This window comes from Cryptotermes secundus, unplaced genomic scaffold (genome assembly GCF_002891405.2).
Source record: "Cryptotermes secundus unplaced genomic scaffold, Csec_1.0 scaffold1269, whole genome shotgun sequence".
NCBI lineage: Eukaryota > Metazoa > Arthropoda > Insecta > Blattodea > Kalotermitidae > Cryptotermes > Cryptotermes secundus.
Window position 1 is genome coordinate 6,485 of NW_019720738.1, and position 12,242 is coordinate 18,726.

Consider the following 12,242-nt stretch of genomic DNA (forward strand, 5'->3'; position numbering starts at 1 on the left):
ATTTTCTAGACAATCAGCTCATCGATGGTGGTGAGGTTGTCAGCCTTACGCACCAGCCGCACTTTACCCCCCACGAAAATTCCTCATATTCATTTCTCTTAAGAGGCTCAGTTGACCCCAGGGCCACAGAGTATCTGGAAGAATTAGGTCAATTAAAAAAAAATTAATGACCTCGTTGGGACTTGAACCCATGACCTTCCAACTTGTAGCATAGTGCCTCAACCAACTATCCTACCGCTACTAATATTAAAATAGTAATGATTAATGTGTTTGTATTAAAACCCCTAACAAAACTGCAGTATACAATTAAATATGGTACAGCATTTCTGAAATCTTTAAAATATAAATGTACAATTAAAACTAATACAGAAGTGTCAGGGTCTCTTAATTTGAATAGGCCTATGTTGTACATAAAGAATCTGCTAGTGACTCACCAATCTCAACTTCATTCCAAGCTCCACGTTTGCCTCCTTCCCGATGTTTCTTCTCTTCAATCATTTCCCTCTCAAAGCCCTGTAATGTAAATTTTGTATGAGATTAGCAAGATGCAAATGCCCAGCCCAAAAATTACCAATTCAATACTTTGAGATAGACTGAAATCTGAACTGCTTCATGCTGGTTTCCTGTTTGGTCTATTCTTTGACCCTGAAGATTCAGATGACGTGTTCCCCTGGAAATTCCGATGATACCCCATAAGACAGAAGTCTTCTGACTATACTGATCATCTTGAAATGTCTTTGCCAAAATATATCTTTTTAATATCACAATATGTTTTAAAATTACAGTTCTAATAGAAACATACTCTCATTCTGCCAAGCACTGTACACCTGCCAAACTAATTCTGAGTTTGCAGTGAGAATACTGTGACAATTAACGTTCAATTCACTTTGCAATGATTAAAATTACAAGAACTTGTTGGTTTTTCATTTAGTCATGTTCTGAGCTATTTATTCATCCCTATTTCAATTTCACATATAATTCCTAGTAGCATCTTTTCTGCCCTTGTGTCACACACAGGGCACAGGGAGAAAAAAAATAAGACATGAAAAAGCCTGGATTGAGATTCTTACAAAGGAGACTAAGAAAAGCACTAACTTCTGGATAGTAACACCCTGTAAGTCAACTGACATTCCTTCCAAATACTTATGGACTTTACCACTTTATTCCAGAAGACACCACTTGTCAAGAAGAAGAAAAAGGTTCTACCATTTCAACTATCATATTGTCACGTATCGGGCGTATATCGCGACAAATAAGTTCATGATGTATTTTATATAGCGAACTTTATTTCACATCCGCTCTCACAATCACTCAATATTGCAATCTGACGATTACTGCTATCTGCAGTATCACAAATATTACACTCCAAATGCCAGAATACAACTGACTGGCGGACTCTACGTCTCGACTCGGCGATATCCACGGTATAACTGTTGCCGTACAACTCTGAACTGTCTTCGACGGCTGTGGAGTCCACTTATATAGCCTTTCGCTGTTGCTAGTGTGACGTGGCGTATAGCCCAGGACGCTGTTGCTAGTGTGACGCCACCGCTGTTGATTAGCATTGCATAGTTACCAGGTTACGGGGGCTCGGCTATCTTCGGCTCCGCTCGGCTCTCTTCGGCTCCGCTCGTGACGTCACCGCTGTTGATTAGCATTGCGGGGTGATTACTCACCTATTACGCGATCGCTAAGTTACCGCTACGTGGAGCTGGGACAGTAGGGATCAACATGTCACACTGCTCCCTCCTTAAGGCTGTTCGTCCCGAATAGCCTAACGGTGCATCCCCGTTCCTTTTCCTCGGTGGCTGTTCATGCAGTGTCTCCTGTTGTTGCGGCTACTCTTCTTGCAGCGACTATTCTTCGTTCGTCACATCCGCTCCCTTCTTAAGACAAAGCCCGTCTCGAGCGGTTTCCTTTCAGCTCGCCAGAAGATCACATTCATCCATCACTTTCATTCTATGGCACATTCACTCTCAATGGGGAGGCCGGTTCTTCTATTTTGCCGGCTCCTCTTCTGTGCCCTGCGTCTTTTTTCGTTTTGGAGGGGGTCGTCCCCTCCACAAGGTCCAATCCTTGCCGTGTCGTAGGCAGACAGAAAATCCAGCTACTCGCTTGGCGATCTGCAGTCTTGCAGTTTTTCTCAGGTCCGCTTCCTTCACGTATCGCGGCTGTTCGCCGCCTAGGTCCGTCACTTCATTTCTGAGCTGTAGTTGCTGTCTCAGGCCTCGGTTCCTGATGACAGTGTTGCGTTCCGGGCTTTTCCACAGTCTCTTCCCGAACGTCCGTTTCTTGGTGATATCCGGTGCGACCTTATTCTTGATTTGTCCCATACGCCTGTGTCCTACACAGCGTGTAATCTTTATTCCGGTGGCGGTCACTTCTTTCCGCTGGCATCCGAAGGTTCCCAGGGGAATATCCTTCTTGAAGGCAATTCTCCAACGTCGTGCCACTGTCGCGCGACGGGATGTCTTCCTGCAGGGGGCAGCCAACCTCATCCGGGGTCCATAGTTTTCCCGTGTCGAATTCTTTATATTTCGTCGCTTTCGGTCCCTGCGCCTTTTCTTCTTCGGTTCTCTGACCGGCATTACTTCGGCGTCTTGTATGGGTACCTCTAATAGTTCTGCCGCCTCAGGTTTCCTGTGCACTGAAGCGGGCACTTCTTCTTCTGGATATGCCTCCATCTCTTGGCAGGCCGTCGTCACTCCGACCGGTATCACTATCGGGACCTCTTCTCGCTGTGCCGCCGCAGGTTTCGCGTCCACTGGGCAGGCCACCGTCTCTTTTTGGGTAATCGGCATCAATTCACCTGCAGGTTCACTGACCGGTATCACTGCGACGTCGTCTACAGGGACCTCTTCTTGTTGTTCCGCCTCAGGTTTCTTGTCTACTGGGGCCGGCTTTTCTTCTAATAGATGTGCCTCCATCTCTTGACAGGTTTTCGAGTAAGCGTCTAATTTTGCCTCCATTCTTGCCAGTATTTCAATTATTCGCTGCATGTCTTGTTTCTCCATTTTGTAGCAGACAAATACTCGATGCACAATAATCCAATTATTTGTCAGGCGTGTTTAAATTCGTAAAAATTCTGACACCAATTTATCACGCGTCTTGAGTATGAATCTCGTTGATCACGTGTGTAAGTTCAAATCCTGTCGGTCACGTGTTTAAGACCGTATCCCACTTCTGACACCAGTTGTCACGTATCGGGCGTATATCGCGACAAATAAGTTCACGATGTATTTTATATAGCGAACTTTATTTCACATCCGCTCTCACAATCACTCAATATTGCAATCTGACGATTACTGCTATCTGCAGTATCACAAATATTACACTCCAAATGCCAGAATACAACTGACTGGCGGACTCTACGTCTCGACTCGGCGATATCCACGGTATAACTGTTGCCGTACAACTCTGAACTGTCTTCGACGGCTGTGGAGTCCACTTATATAGCCTTTCGCTGTTGCTAGTGTGACGTGGCGTATAGCCCAGGACGCTGTTGCTAGTGTGACGCCACCGCTGTTGATTAGCATTGCATAGTTACCAGGTTACGGGGGCTCGGCTATCTTCGGCTCCGCTCGGCTCTCTTCGGCTCCGCTCGTGACATCACCGCGCGTGACGTCACCGCTGTTGATTAGCATTGCGGGGTGATTACTCACCTATTACGCGATCGCTAAGTTACCGCTACGTGGAGCTGGGACAGTAGGGATCAACATGTCACAATATTATTATTGTACAGAGTGCTATCATTTCTAGGATCTTTTATTTGATGTTTCCAGTTCTGTACTCAGTTCAGTGATTTATATATCCATTATCATGAAATTCAACTGTGATTAAAATATATTCAAATTCTGTTGCAGTTGCAAGTAAATAACTCTACATGGGCAATGGACTGTATCCAGTGTTGACACATTCTAAATCAAAGTGCCTTGCCAAGTGTACATTTATCTGTGGATGGTTATATTGCACTCATAAGTAGTTCCTGAGTGTCTTCATCCCTGTTGCCAGCCAGACCATACGTGGCGATGTCATCCAACATACGGCAGAATTCTGCTGTACCATTCAGCACAATGGAACCACCTTCCGTGTTTCCTTCTGAGTTTCTCTCCAGTACTGACTCTGCCACCTACAAACATCACAAATCACAAAGTGCTAAATTATGTAGCTATACAGCATTCTGTTTTTTAGTATCCATAAATGCAAATATGTCCCTATGCTTAATTAATTATACACTAGATGGAGGTGAGTGGCCAGCTCCATGCCCTCCCACACTCGGGGAAAGTGCCCCTGGTACCTATATGACAGGAAGCCATATCAGGTCTCAATAACCAAAATACAAGAAAGGATGATAGTATAAAGAAAGATACAGCTATCCTTGCAACAGGCCGTGGAGGCCCATACGGCTGTGAGACGTTGAGACTTCCATATCTTCTCGGCAGTCAGCTCACAGACGCCAGTGAGGTTGTCAACCTTACACTCCCGTCGCCCTTTACCCCCAGGACGATCCCTGGTACTCATTTCTGTTAGAGGCTGAATCCACCCCATAGAACGGCTGGAAGGATTCAGTCAACTTAAAAATTCAATTACCTCACTGGGAATTGAACCGGCAACCTTCTGGTTCATAGCAGAGTAAGAAAGGATGATATGACTTAAATGTGACGATACGAATTGCTGGTTTGAGGCCCACCACAACAGACTGTGAGAGAAACAATTTAATAGCCCTCAGGTTAAATCGGAACACAGTTTCTCCACAGTACAATGGTTTTGTATAGTAACCAAAGAGGAAACATCATAATGAAGTTTACTACAAAGTTCTGGTCAACATTTTATAACTGGAACATATGGAGACACTGTGCAGGAACTAAACATGGCACAGGATTCTGTAGCTAGGGACAATTTCATCACATCCCACCACCTATCCATAGGGCTGGTCCTCTCTTGTCTCAGGCAGGTGAGGGGAAGATGGCCTTGACTGATCAAGAGAAATGTCCCCTACTACAGCCAAAGATTTGTGAGAAGGATTAAAAAGGAAATCTGTGGATGTGATGTACCTTTTCTATACTGTTCTTTGATTCTGTAACAGCCTCCTGCAGCTTCAGACTTCGTGCTTTCTTGAGGGCAATCTGTAGCTCCAGTGTGCTGTCATCGGGTTCAATCTTGATGTTGGACAGTACTTCTTCTGGCGCTGAAAGTTGTTTCAGATTATTACTAACATTCAAAACTGCACCTGCACCACATTTCTTTTCATGATTTCACAATCCACTTCGTAGCGGAAACTATATAGTATCAAATGGCTGACGATTAGAAAATAATGTATTCAAAAGTCTTGGTGGTCACCTCATTTGGGATACTAAGTCCAGCCAGCATTTGCCAGTAGGTCCTGTGAAAAACCATGAAAAACTTACGTCAGGTTAACCAGATGTTCCAGCTGAGATTCATGAACACATGCACCCAGTTCCCTTTTTTGAGTTCCAATTGTGATGAATTCCCGTTGTGATGCAAGTAACATGCGTCTGTACTTACGGTCCGATTGGGCGTGTTTAAGCTCATCTTTTCTTGTAGCAGTTAAATAATTTTTTGTGCTGATCTGAGTTCTATTTAGGTCTTTTGTAGTTCTACTTTAAATTTATCACAACAAGCACTCGTTACTTCACTTGTTTCACTACTATTATTGATGAAAACTGGAGTGTCATCAGCATTAACCTCTTAGCGAAACGCCATTTTGAATATCAAAATAACAACTGATCACAATGATCGATCTCTCGGGAAGTCGGGAATTACTTTTTCAGCTCTGAATAATTTAACACCGAAATTATTCAACTTACAAAATAAATTATGCTCAACATCACACAGCTCTCGAATGCCGAGTTCCATTAAAATACAAGAACAAAAGCTGAATTAATTTTGACCTTTGAACAAAGATAATGGAATATTTGTACATTTTTAACTTCCTTGATAGCTTGATAGTTGAAACTACCTCCTCAGCCAAAACATATTTGTAAATCTCTAGTTGCATAAATAAATACATGCAACAGGGATATTTTACTTATAATTATCACATAAGAGAATATGACCTCAAGTCTTAAGTATATGGCCATGATATAATTGTAACATTGTTGGTTATTCTTTGGACCTTGTATAGTACCAGATTCTCTGTAAAATATCTTCTTGTGGTGCAGAACACATAACCTTACAGAAAAAGTGTCCTGTGTGATCTGTAAGGTCTCCACTATAGTGTTCCTAGTGATAATCCTTCGTAGGATACACAATTTAATACCAGATTTCAGAAAAGCGAAAATGTATTTGTATCCTTAAGTCATGTTACGCATGATAATGATGCACAATCAAAAAAAGTAAAAGAAAAGTTGTCACTATGCTTAACTAATTAAGCACTGTGCCATGAAGGTATATGGGGAGTGGATTTTAATTTTGAGAAGTTAAATCAGTTTGCAGTAGAATTAAAATTCTAGTGAGGAAGTTAGGTAATGAATTTTCTTTTGACTTTCATGTGATAAATATTTAATATTTATTTTATGTATTTACAACATAAACAAGAACATTATGAAGAGTTAATTGTGGACATGACCAAGAGAGGTCTGGTTTTGGATCACAGCAAATCATCATGTGAGGAGAACTTCATACCAGACAAAAAGGTGAAGTTTGCCTTCACACATAATATTCACTACATCAACTTCATATTTTTCTGTAATATATTTAATCATTATGGTGTTTTGTTTATTTTAAAAATCGTTCAAATACCATGTCCCAGACTGATATTTTCACCAGTTATCAAATACATTTGCTAACATGTGTTGTCTTGTGACGGTGGTTACCAATGATTTGGAGGAAGACAGTTCATCTTGAATATTGAATCCTGAGGCTGGAAGTAGCATGTTTCGCTGAAACACTGGGACCAACCTTCCAGATTACAATGTGGTGTTGTAACACAGATATCACAGAATGAATCTTCATTGCCATGAAAACCTCAAATGTTTCTCATTACATGTTCATTATTTAATTTAATTGAATATTTAATAAGATGTAAGTTATATGTGTGTCTGCATAGTTTTTTCTTTGTTTCAGGGTGAAATCATAGTAATGTTCATCAAAATGGAAGAACCAAGAGACTTTGTAACGTAGCTGCAAGTAGCCAAGGTAATGGTTCAGACATGCTGTGCTGTTGGTAGAGTGAGCAAATCCTCCTCTCTCTTCTTTCTACCACCAAACACATCCTCCTCTTCCTGCTTCCTTTTCCATCCTCTTCCTCCTTGCCACCGTACCTCCTCCACCCCATATTCCCTCCTACTTTCCCATTCTCCTTCTAACTTCTACCACATCACACACTTTCTCATGCCACTTCTTCATACTTCTTCTTTCCCCTATTTCCTCCAACCTCCTCCTGCCTCCTGCTCCTCTTCTCCCTACCTCCTCTGATGAATAATGGTCATAACGTACCTCTAGAGAGCAGCATCTCATAGTGCTTACTTATCCTACCGTTTTTAGCACCCCATTATAAGTGTATGTTTATCTGTAGTACATTCAAGTTATTGAAATTGGATATTTGTAACAAAGCAGAACATAGTGAGTGTGCACAGAAGTTGCTTTCTTGAGTGAGATTTTGCTCTGTGTTCAATTATGATATAAATTCCTGTGCTGATGTTTCACTGGGCTTCATAGAATACTCGCATAACATTATTCTGCAAATTGTTTCATTGCTTCAAGATCTGGAATGTTGATGTTTGAGGTTATCATAAGAGAATGTGGAGACCGCACATGAATGGCAGCAAAATGCTTGTCATTGGAGTGCCAATTTGTAAGTAAGACTTCTAAAAACACAAATATGAATACTGTGGCACTCATATGAGTCTCAGTGAAACGTTCAATACTTTTGAGGGTCCATAATCATCAGATGATGTACAGTATATTGATGTTTATCTGGTGTCCAGGCATCCAGCTGGCAAAAACTTCTAAGAAAATTATAAAGTCATTAAAAAATTATGAGTGTATTTTCACCCACTACCATTATGATAGTTTTCCCAGCTTCCACTAGCATCACCCTCTATCATGCAGATGGCATTTCAGTAAAGGCTAGTTGAATTTGTGATCTAGTGAATTCAAAACCTTTGACCTGTCAATCTGCAGTATTGTATGGGAATAGTCCACGCAAGAACTAAAGCAAGAACGTGATATTTTGATTATAAACTGGGTTTCTGCAAGAACTTTTCTCGTGAAAACAGCAGATTCATGTAACTGGCAGACCCCATTCTCCATACATGCTAAGTAATTATGGTTTACTCTAGTAATTAATAGGACAGATTCGTCTTCAGTATAAATGAAAACATATAAATCAAGATTTTGTAAATATATTTACAGTATCAAATTTATGCCTGTCGGACCATTCATTAGTTTCTTAGCAAATATGTTAACAAACCACTGATCACTCATGTGGCCATGTGGAAGCAGCTCTATTTAAATCAGCAGTGTACTAAGACATATCAAAGAAGTGGTACATCACAGTCACGGAAAAAAATCCTTCGTGTACCATTAATGAATTATTGGCTGTGTATAAACTGCTCCACTTACATCAGTGATTTGCTAAGATGTGGCAGAAAGCGGCACAACTCAAATTAACATGGAAAAAGAGATTTAGCCTTTTGTACTGGGTTGAGGTAAGCTATTTGTAATTCCCTGGCTGCATTACTATAGTCGAATGAGACCTCTCACAAGAATTTGTAAGATTTGTAATTCTTTGTTAAATTTGTAAACTCTTTGAAGCTCTTATTACATCAGAAAGTGGCTTATCTTCCTCTTTGTTCTGGAACACATGAGTATGAACGAATTCTATTCACACTCATGTGGATACTGACGGACATTGAACCATATCTGCGACTTTGAGTAGTGATGTTTGTTAGAGAAGGAATGTTACTGTAAAACTGCTGAAGAATCTTATAAGTTTGTACCTCTCAACCTGTTTCATGTTGTAACACAAATGGATAGTGCTTTGTTCAAAAGCATGAAATCCAGGAAAACTGTCATCTTATGTTTTCTGCAGTTTTGTGAAATTTGAATATACAGCTGCTTCAGGAGTAGGAATAAATTTTATTTTCATATTGAATAAAAGTTTCTTCTGATACCAGATATGCCCATACAATATACATTATTTTGCACACACTTTTTCCTCTCTTCTGCCCATATTTTATAAGTTAAGACTCCAGAGGTATCGTACAGATGGTTGCTGATTCTTCTCCATGAAATGCTGGAGCCTTGAAGACTCACAATGCTACAGGCCTACACAGCCCGTTAATGGAATAGATTTAGCTTTCTATCTTTTTTTTTTTAACCAGTATGGCCTATCCAAGCTTTCCATGGTCCTTAACCTAGAAAAATGCCCCACCTCAGTCCTGTAGCCTGAGCCTAGGCTATCTAGCATTAGTGTGAGATATTCAGTCTGACTTGAACCCACTCTGAAATGGACAGCCAGCATGAGACTTGCCTGGGATAACCAAATCAGATGCGCATGAAACCTGGCTAAGGCAAGAGAAAAGCGTAATATGGCCGTGTTGCCAGGCTTAAATAGCCCATTACTCCAATCCCTCACCTACAGCAAGCAGGCCAAAATTTATCTAGCCCAAGAACAGTCTAATTATTATTTTCTTTTTTCATTTCATGCATCCTGTTGTGTTACAATATACAACTTCTTTATTAACCGTCACAACAACACAACAAATATCAAGGTCAGTGCTCAGCTATGGCTCTGCTACATGTTTCGGCTATCAATAGCCATCATCAGGCAAATATATGGTTAACATATATACACCACTGAACTGCAGTACTATTAAACTGGATACAATACTATTAAACGTATAAAACACTTGATGTAAAAAATACAATAAATAAGATTATATTAAAAAAAACAGAAGTTATAGTATAAAATAAGAATAAAATTTTAATTGCTGTTTTATAACATCGAATCATTCCCTACAGTACAGACACTTTGTAAGATGAGGCACTGACTAAACAGTAAGTAATATATACTATACCTTCAATATCAAAATCAATTGTTGATTATAACAAAATTTAATACTATTACTTTCATATAATTTTCAGATTAACATTAATTTACTACATCTACATCACGAGCCTCCTATAAAATCTTATATAAAAAACAAAAAATATAGAATATTCCAATTTGTCCATGGGAATGTACAAAATTAGAAAAACCAACGACTGATTCAATGTTATAAAACATCAATTAAAATTTTATTCTTGTTTTATACTATAACTTCTGTTTTATATAATCTGATTTATTGTATTATTTACATCAAGTGTTTTATATGTTTAATAGTACTGTATCCAGTTTAATAGTACTGCAGTTCAGTGGTCTATATACGTTAACCACTTATTTGCCTGATGACGGCTATTGATAGCCGAAACATGTAGCAAAGCCATAGCAGGGCGCTGACCTTGATATTTGTTGTGTTGTGATGGTTAATAAAGAGGTTGTATAGTCTAATTATTATAGAATTTTAAGCTCTGATGGTGACTTGAAGTGGCTAGATTAATGACTGTGAAACAAGCATATATATTCCTTAAAAATCACCTAGCCTGCTCGTTGCTGCACATGACAACTAGCTTGAACACAGTGTAGCTATCCAGGCTAATCAGCTGAGGTCTAATGTATCTTAGCAATATAAACCTGCCTCCATTAGCAGATAGCGTCATAATCCCGATGACAGAGGTCACGAAAGGACAATCGCCAAACCACTTGATCATCTAGACCAATTGCAACTGCTGTAGACATTGCAGAATTTGGGCCAATGACAACACAGTTCGCTTCAAAGAGCAAAAGTGTGAGCAGTGTGAGGTAGTGGTAAGCCTCTTTCACTGTCTTCCACACATGCTGGGCAACAGTGATGACAATCAGCCACCCATTCTGTGGAGGAGGATGAAGAAAGGCGGGTTTACCATCCTTGAGGAAGATCCAACTGTTTATCCTCATACTTGCCCTTTTTCCAGTGCTCTATATGGGGACTGTTATTGCTTAGTGGGCAACACAGTGTTTTCTCAGGGTCAATACGCATTCCATCATTTAAACTCTCAAAGAGTTTGTCAACCTCCTCAATAAACACAGCTGTTGCCGGGTATTCACTGCAGCACCCTCCTGAATGAACGAAAGAAAAATGCAAAATTAGTGTGCTTCCTTACATGGTGGATTACCATAATTCTTCGCAATGGGAAATAACAAATATTACTTTACAACATACTGCCTCTATAAAAAATTTGTACACTGGTTACGTTATTCCTCATAGTAAAGTCATTACTGCCTCATTCTCTCATAAATAATATTACTGAAAGCATGTTCAGCTTTTCAAACATTTTTTAATTATCCTAAAACATTAGTGTTTGTGACATACTCTACATGACCTGTATACTGATATACAGTTTCAGTAGTAATAAATTATGACAATGATGTTTGTTTGATTACAGCTGGGTTCTTGGGGCAATAACTTTCAGCTGTAGTGAAATCACTTTCTACTGCACAAATATTTATAGTGCAGCATTCTAGCAGAATCAATGGTGCAGTACATCCCAACTCTTCCTGTCCATACCATAGCCCTGTAAGAGTATTACATATTGTATCAGAACCTTGAAATAATTCATCTCTAAGTATTACAAACATGGTGCTGGTGCTACACTTAGGGGTAACGTTTAATACATTTAATGCAGACACTAGCTAAACTTAATTTCTTCGTTGGATTATGCAACACATAATAAACCCATTACATCATGCATTACGAGAGACTTACCGTGCTGAATCTCTGCAAAAGTTTAAGAGTTTCAAACCATTCTGCTTACTGGATGAAGAGCACCCAGGGGCAGCGCAAAATTTCTTTCTTCCCATTTATCCTGCAAGAAACAATACAGAAATTATAACACAATCACAGTACACGGTGAGTTTCGAGATTCTACAGACCTTCTAAGATGCATAACCTACGAAAATATCCTTAACAGCAATTTTTCACTTCATATATATTTCTAACCTAATTCGGCCGAAGTAAGCACGCCATTCATATACAGAAATAACTTAGCGATGTAACTTAAGGAGTAATCGTCAGCTCTTGATTCGATACTAAATTAAATCCCGTACTTATCGAGGAGTACTGCAGCCGCCTCCGCCCCCAAATAAATGATTAGTAGGTGATGATATTGTGTTTATAACTTTTACGCATTTTTTTTGT

At 39.8% G+C, this 12,242-nt stretch overlaps 2 long non-coding RNA genes across 4 annotated transcripts; both read right to left on the reverse strand.

Annotated features, from left to right (window-relative positions):
- Positions 1 to 361: 361 nt before the first annotated feature.
- LOC111873389 lies at positions 362 to 5,732 on the reverse strand. 2 transcript variants are annotated; one of them, XR_002844378.2, is made up of 4 exons: positions 5,527 to 5,732; positions 5,055 to 5,188; positions 3,946 to 4,129; positions 362 to 513 (listed from the first exon to the last, which is right to left on the reverse strand). It is a non-coding gene; the product is annotated as an uncharacterized LOC111873389 (long non-coding RNA). The 2 variants fall into 2 exon arrangements; XR_004514005.1 differs by lacking the exon at positions 362 to 513 and having other exon boundaries at positions 3,750 to 4,129.
- Positions 5,733 to 10,398: 4,666 nt separating this feature from the next.
- Positions 10,399 to 12,241, reverse strand: LOC111873116. Of its 2 annotated transcripts, none has more exons than XR_002844353.2 (3): positions 12,045 to 12,196; positions 11,811 to 11,910; positions 10,399 to 11,619 (listed from the first exon to the last, which is right to left on the reverse strand). It is a non-coding gene; the product is annotated as an uncharacterized LOC111873116 (long non-coding RNA). The 2 variants fall into 2 exon arrangements; XR_002844352.2 differs by having other exon boundaries at positions 10,400 to 11,619; positions 12,152 to 12,241.
- Position 12,242: the final 1 nt, after the last annotated feature.